We start from the raw sequence: 8,155 nt of genomic DNA on the forward strand, positions 1-8,155 counted from the left end.
GCAGACCTGTGTGTGCACAGCTTGCCTTCAGCCTGTCCCACTTCCTTCTCAATTTCTTCTGAGTACCCATCCTTGGGTATCTGCCTCTTCTTTGTGATGCTGACATAGGGCTCCTCAACTCTGCCAGCATGGAAGTAAATATAAAAGGCCTCCACACACCTACAAGCAAACAAGTAAATAGAATGACAGGGCAAAATGAAAGAATGAAAGGTCTCCCCACTTCCTGGTATTTTAAGCAAACACATACTAAGTCCTAAGCCATTTGTTCATAGAGCAAAGCCTGTAGGTTTTCTCCTCCTGGTAAACTTGGAATACGACAGATTGCACTCCTTAAAACGTGAACTACATGTTACTAGAGGGCAAGAACCTGACAGTGCCCTTTGGGCTGCTTGTGGTACTCAGACTTGGGCAGAGGTTTAGTTGTGAGCTGCTCTTGCTCTCTGGTGTCCCATTAATGCCCTTAAACTGCTCATCTACTACTAGGCTGCCAAATCCAGGACCCAAGTTGGAAGTGTATTTCTTCAGATTCTCATGTCTTTTCCTCTTGTTATCCATACATCTGTGACATGTTAATGGGACATGGCAATAAACCCACTTTTCATACCTTTGCCTTAAAATATCTGAAGAGAGAAGCTCAGGGTGCAAGCACATGCACACACCTCAAAACTTTACCAAGCAATGGTTCAAAACACCAGTAACATGCCAGAGCAGTGAAAAGGAGCAGTTTTGAGCCTCACAAACCTTGAAATAAACATTTTTTAAAAAAAGACACAAGGATAGGAGCTTTAGTTCTTAAGTTGCTTATGTTTATTGCGCTGTCAAAGAAATATTACATATAATCTTGCAAAAAGATTCTAAGTAAGAAGATGCAGTGTTTCCAGTTGCTGCACCTCTTCTTACTTTAAACACAGTGGGAGCCAAACCCTCTTGTTTATGCAGGTCTAACTTACGGCTGACTGGCTTCCAAGGAACAAACTGGTAGCAGCACATACAGTTCTGTTAATAAATTACATATTGTTGTACTATTTGCTGCCTTTATCCATGCACAGAGACTAATCCTTACATTTGGGAGGGAGTAGAAAAGGCTGTCTGCAGAAAACGCTGTAGCAACAAGGACAACCTGGCTCCTGGAGTATTAAAGAACATAACAGCCCCAGACAGATATCTGCAAGGAAAGAACAGCTTCTGCAAATTCCTTACAATGACTGTTTTTCAATTGTCAAAAACTTTAGAAACCTAAGCACTACTTGAGTATGAAGGTGTCAAGGGCAGGCTTGGGCATCAAGCAGGACCCAAAACACACAGGGAAATAGTCACCCTTGTCCGGGAAGTAATAACAAGCAAGGAACAACAGAGGTACAGGTGAAATCACAAGATGAGGGGGAAGTGAGATGAAAGAAAAAAAATACTTCTGTTTATTTTCATAAACTTCACTTAATTTTTTCCTCTAACTGGACCACTAGCAAGTTTCAACTGCTCTAGATGAAGAGTAATTTTGGGATTGTGTAGTACTATTCTTGATTCATTAGGCTTCAGACATCGTTATCACTAAAGCTATTCAACACTCCTGCTGCTCTGGAGGCTCCATTCACAGAGGTGACTTTCTGTCTTCCCCTCATTAATCTTTTCACTCCCTGTCAATCTTGTTCCACATGAAAGAATCCATACAGCCAAAAATAAAGTGTGAAAAATTAATAAAGCACTGTGGCTTTATGAAGTCAGCATAGATTCTGAAACCAACACATTGATTTTATTCCAAAAGAAAGATCCTAGATTATTTTTGTCTCTCTTAGTATTCACAGCCATGTATTCACCCTGTGCTGAGGGCAAGCCTGAGTATATTATGGAAAATTGGATCTCAGCATCAGGCTCTGAACTCTTGCAGTGCGTGATTAGAAGCAGATATAGTCTAGGGACCCATCTAAAAAATATGCAGTGATCCTATAAAAGAGATCAGATTTATGAGACTACTGACAATAGCAAACATAATTAACCAAACTCTGAGTTTTGGAGCAAGCATTTGATTTTTATTTATTAGTGTGGTATTAAGTAGCAGAATATTGTTTGTGATGGGGATTTTTTTGTCCATATAGAAAAACAAACATAATGTGAAATGGTCTGATGAGCAAACCTTAGAGCCAAATGGGGCTTTTACCAGTACAACAGAGTAATAAAAATGTTATGTGCAAGCACTCAGATTACATTGATAATGATGCCCATTTATTCCCAGGCCCTGCCAGCCCCATGCAAGAGTGTTTCTAGAGGTGAAGCCTTCTGGGACAAATACACACTCAAGATTCTAGCTGGTGCCACTGCCCAAGAAACTGCTTCAAATAGGAGCAGGCTGGCAGCTGACACATGAGAAAGAACAAGTACCAATCTAAAAGTTTAAGGAATAGAGTGTAGGAGGGGCGCAGGCACTCAAAGGACTATCCAGGTGAGAAGGGTCTAGAACTGTGATGAAGAATCAATTCAGATCATGTACCTGTGCCAGATTATGACTTTGCCTATGAAGTACATGCTGAGAGGTTGGGCATCTTGTCTTTAAATGAACTACCTGGCTTGTTCTTTTTTTAGCATGAAACACAACAAAGAGACAACGCAAGAAGGGGATTGCTTCATGCAGCTTTCCCCCACAGTTACAAACTCCTGCAGCATGGTGAATTCCACAGAAGCCCTTGTTGCTCGTTGCTGTTCTGCTCCAGAGGGACAGGAGTGAGAGATCCCAACTTCTGCACAATCCATCTCCTGCAATGCAGTGATGTTTAGGGCCCTTTCAAGAGCCCTTACATGGTGCCAAGAGCAGAAGGCAAGCAGCTGGCTGTCTCCTCTGCATGTAAGGCATTGACAACCACAGTACAGCCGCTGAAGGAACTAAAATTGCTCCAAGGAAAAAAAGTCAGATCTACTGTCTACAGTGAAATTTGAGAGGTAAGAAAAGGATGGCGCTACTTTCTCTCCTGCTGCCATATCTTGGCAGAAAGAAGAGCCATATTTTTCAGGGATCCTGATGGTGCCCACAAGGAGTGATTCAGCCGCAACACATTTGTCTTCTACACAGTAAGTAGGAGGACTAATCCTACCCTTATATGCTTGCTGAGAGTGAGCACCTCATTCCCTCTTTTAATCACAGATGTGTGGGATTTGAACATAGGCAAAATAATGGTAGTGTGAAGAGGGAGAAGGCAATGAAAACAGGGAACTTTCCACAGCCAACCAGCACTCCAAGAGCAAATGGCTATTTGAGACCTATCCACACATGTCATCTGCAAATGTACAAGCAGATTTCTCTAATTACTTAATTTTTACTAATTCCTTCTCTTTAAAGAAGTGTACAAAAGACTTATCAGTCCTGCAGATTTACTCACCTGCACCAGGCAAAGATCTGTTCCTCACTCATTGTTCTACCTTTTACCTGCACTGACTTTCTGTTCATCTCACCATGGACACCTAACATACCTGCTCAAGAATAAAGGAAAGAAAATACCCTGAAGAGAGTCTAGACATATTCTTCCCATCTGGAAAAGAGGGAGGTGTATAAACAGTTGTAAAGTGTAGAGCTATCAGGATCTCCTACTGTGACGTCTGCTGATGAAGTCCTACAAGGAAGGGAAGTTTTCAGACCTGTTCTATTTTAACTATTAAGCAGGTCACTAGGAAAGACAGACTCCCCCTGAGAGACAAGGCTTCTGCACAGTGTCACTGAAGCAGTATCTGCACCATTAGAGCTTATTAGATTTCAAACTGCAGAATTAGATGCCCAAAACATGAATGGCTGTAAAAAAAATTGGGGTTTTTGTTTTTTCTTTTTTTACTTCCTGCAGCTCACAGAATCAAACTTTGGCCATAACAGCAGCTCCTCTGGCAATTTGGTGCAAGCTTCCTCCTGCATCTGCTGTGCTGCTGTCTACATGGTACATAGAGACATGTAATTGTTTCCTCTTATGCCTTGAGAAACAAAGCCTGATTCCATAAAAAAAAAAAAAAAAAGTCTATTGTTTATATCCTTGTCCTTTTATAACCTGAGGAAAACAGTCATTAGTGTTCTATATAGGGGGCCTGTTATATTTGCTTGAGATGGTTTTTGCAAGTGTTTGTCCTACTGCTGACCCAGCCCTCCCCTGATTGCATCTCCTCACACAGAACAGGGCTCACACTGCACTAACAGAGCACCAGGGAACACAGTTCCAAAGACACGTGCAGTCACTCAAGCTTCGCTCTCCATGAAGGTGATACCAGAAGGAAGCACTGCCAGGTTCACACCAGTCCCTTTTGATGATGCCGCTTCAGTACAGCCTTCAGTAAATCAGGTGGGAGGGAACCCCTGCATCCAGCAGACTCACGGTCCAGCACCACCAACATCCCCAGTGTGTGACTGTAAGCCCCAACTGGCCAAGTAAAATGTGTTGGAAATCTGCACTTCAGCTCCTGATCTACTCGTTACTTGCAGAAGTAAAAATGGCAAGCAAGTTAACAGGGGGTCGTCTAGTGCCTTTCATGAAGGGTAAGGAGAAAAGGAGGCTCAGGGGGAACCTTATCTCTCTCTACAATTCCCAAGAAGGTTGTAGTGAGGTGGGTTAGTCTCTTCTCCCAAGATAACAAGAGACAGGACAAGAAGAAATGGCCTCAAGTTGGTCCAGGGGAAGTTCAGGTGGATACTAGTAAACATTTTTTCACTGAAAGGGCAGTCAGGCATCAGAATAAGCTGCCCAGGGAAGTGGTGTAATCACCATGCCTAGAAATGTTCAAAAGGCATGTGGATGTGGCATTCATGGACATGGTTTAGTGGTGAACACGGTGGTGCTGGGTTATCAGCTGAACTCAATTATCTTAGAGGCCTTTTCCAACATAAACAATTCCCTGATTCTCTGAGGGGTCATTTACACTTGGAAGAAATCCTTATGTGTAGAGCAGTACACCAGCAAAACTACATCCAGTAGTAGTTATTATGTGTTGGAATTGTAGCAGCACCTAAAATCTCAGGATGACCTTGGCGTTACAAGTGCCATCCAAATGAAGGGAACAAAGAGAAAGACCCTATCAGAGGAGCAGCCTGAGCCAGAAAGCTCATCATGACCTTCCTTAGAGAAAAGACAAATGTAATAAAACTCTCATTGACACTGGCTACTGTTTTAAGTAATTTTTTCTGTTATAATTTACTTAATGTGGTAAAATAATCTCCTTTTATAAAAATAAAAAACAAAAAACAACCAAACCAACACCAAACCTATCCAAATACATCTTCTAAGCATTCAGACAAATTAGTGCACTTGTAAGGAGTCGCACTGACCTGAAATGCTGCAGGAATCCCCCATGATGCCTAGAAACCTGCAGTCACTTTGTTCCAGCCAAGTCTCTGCAGAGCCTCTGGCATGCCTGTATCCTGAGGATCACAGCCAGGCCACTAAGGGAGATAGGAATTTTGCTCTACAAATTGCCTCAAATTTATAGAGAAACTCCCAGGGAGTGGGAGAAGAAGTTAAAAAAGGGTACATTAACAGTACACCAAAAGTCCTCTCTAGGAAGAGGGATGCTACCTAATTTTAGTCCTTCCAGTGGCAGCAGCAGGACAGCGAGTGCCTCCCGAACAGGTGGAGTGTGGGTGTTTGGGAAGGTGGTGGCATGCAAGAAGTTCTGTGAGAGAAAGTACTTTTTACCCATCACTCAGATGATTCAAAATAGGCTGAATCATTTGGCTTGCAAGGCTAAATACCCTCCTTCCCTGCCAAGATATTTCCAAACCATTCCCCAAAATTTAAAGTTGTGGGGTTTGGTTTTTTTAAGGCAAAAAGGAAAGGGAAAAAAAAAATCTAGATTTAAGATGATGAGGAAAATCTCACACAACATACATGGGCTGTTGGTAAAGCAGTGCACTGATCTCTGAGTATTTGAGTCTGAACAGAAAAATCCTGACTATACTACATCTTACCAAACCAAATAGAGATAGTTAAAAAGTTGGTGTTAAGTTTATTTTAAAGCCAGCCAAAGCTGCCAGCTCTGTTGCAGAATGTCATCACACACAGCCTGAAGGTTCTTAAACGTTTCATTCCCATGCCACAAGCAGAGAGAGCCTGGGGGGGCTCTACTGTCTGTGTCCTATTTGAGCTAATTTGACCCAGCCCTCCCTAAACAGCCCTGGGCTGCGCCAGTGAGACACAAGAGTCCCAGCAGGGAGGATGGAGTCAGGCTTCACACAACGGAGGCAGATGACTAAGAGCAGCAAGATTCTCTGGAGCAAAAGTTTGCCTACAAGGATGGAGTAAAATGCCTCCAAGGACAATGGTCCTTTTCAGCTTACAAAAGTTAAAACCACAGTGCAGTGATGATACAACCAAAAAATACTTTGCCTTCTAGCTATCACCTCAGCCTTGTGTGTATGCCAGTCCACACAGGGTAGAAAGCCTCCTTGCAAAGCAGGCAAAGGGAAGGTATTTTGTGTGCTGAGAACAGGACAATATTTACAGCACACAGCTATATCTGACAGGAAGCAATCAGTTTCCTCTTCTGACAGATACAGCAAGCTTTAGTTGCAGGAAGACAAGGAAGGAAAAATCCCCCAAACCCCAAAATCCTGTCTCAGACCCCAAAAGTCTGTCTCAGAGCACTTTGCCTTCCCGCACTTCTGTGCTGTATCCTACAAAGTGGCACATTTCCCTAAAAGTAAAGAGAGGTTGTTTTCTATTAAACTTTTAATTTGTAGAGTCCTTCCAGCCTTTAGCAGAAAATAAGTTTTTCAGGTAGCATGAATGTACTACCCTTTTTTAATTAGTAATTGTAATTCCAGTTATCCTGGGTTTAGAGAGAGGTCAACATACATCACTTTGTCATGCCTAAATGATGCCATGGGGACTATGGCACAAGTATGCTGCAGCACATCCAGAACATCCTCAAACCTTCTGGAAACGCTAAGTTTGTAAATCTTTGAGAAAGGAAGAAGTGCAGACTTGGCAACACACTAGAGGAAAGGAGAGGGCTTCCATATGCTCACTAGTTTTACAGCAGTGATTGCAGCTGGGAGTTCACCAAGAGAGCAGGAACTGCATTCTGCACAAGATAAGATTTGTGTTGCAAACACAAAACTTGATGTTGAGAAAGAAACAGAAAGTCAAGTCATGCTTGGTGCTCAAGGTCAAAATATAAATATATGTTTCTTTCATATAATTAAAAAGAAAATCCTTCAATTTCTTCTTGTTGTTCAAATCCTTTTTCTGTTTCTTAACATATTCTAGCTTGACATTATTCTTTCCTTGTCTGACCTCAAGAAATTAATTTCAAATGACAAAAGTCATGTATTAATTTTTGATCGTTTCTTTCTCTTTGGTTCCTCTCTTATTTTCCAAGAATGTGGAATCATTTTGTTCTTAGCTTGTAGAAAATCAGAGCTCTTTAAGAACTGTTAAGTCATAACTTAAACATCTTTAAAATATTAACAAAGCAAACAAAAAATCCATTCATAGTTATAGAAGAAGTCAATGGTTTTGAAGTGTAAGATATTTTGTAACATCCAGACTGTTCACCTTTCTTAGTGTGAACAAATCTTTCTTTTACACACTATCTAGGAATTTCAGAAAGTTGGTGACACTTCTCCTAGCCTCTGCTACAGACACACTGCATTTAATTCCCTTTCTTTTTAAAGAGAAGATTTGAAAAGAAATTTAAAATTAATGTCCTCCCCAGGAAACATTTTGTCTTGGAGTTGAACACTGCTGTTACTTTTCATCGAAACATTTTGAATTTTTTTTTCCTGGCAGTATTTTCAGTGAAACATTGAACTGGAGTAGAAAAAATCTCCAAAGCAATTTTGGGCAGGAAGCTCACGTTTGGAGAGAAGAGACAGACTAGAGCACCACTGATGTTCCAAGATGCACGGATGGGATGGGTACTATAGTTGTTCTAAACTCGCAACCGAGTGAAGAATCTCCCGTTCTCTCCTGGAAGTGCTCTGAGAGCAAAGCGCTGTAGAAGAGGCGGCAGCGAACAGACGCAGCCATCTGCAAGAAGCCACAGCGATGGAAACCCAGAGCAGAGCGGGAGGCGGAGGGGGCTCTCCCGACTCCCCGCGGCCCGGCAGGGCTGAGCCCCCTTTCCCCGGGGGTCAGCCCGCAGGTTTCTGCCCGCGGCATTCCCAAAGGATGTTGTTCCTCCCGCAGCTGCG

This window comes from Corvus brachyrhynchos, unplaced genomic scaffold, assembly GCF_000691975.1.
Source record: "Corvus brachyrhynchos isolate BGI_N302 unplaced genomic scaffold, ASM69197v1 scaffold34, whole genome shotgun sequence".
NCBI classification, from domain to species: domain Eukaryota; kingdom Metazoa; phylum Chordata; class Aves; order Passeriformes; family Corvidae; genus Corvus; species Corvus brachyrhynchos.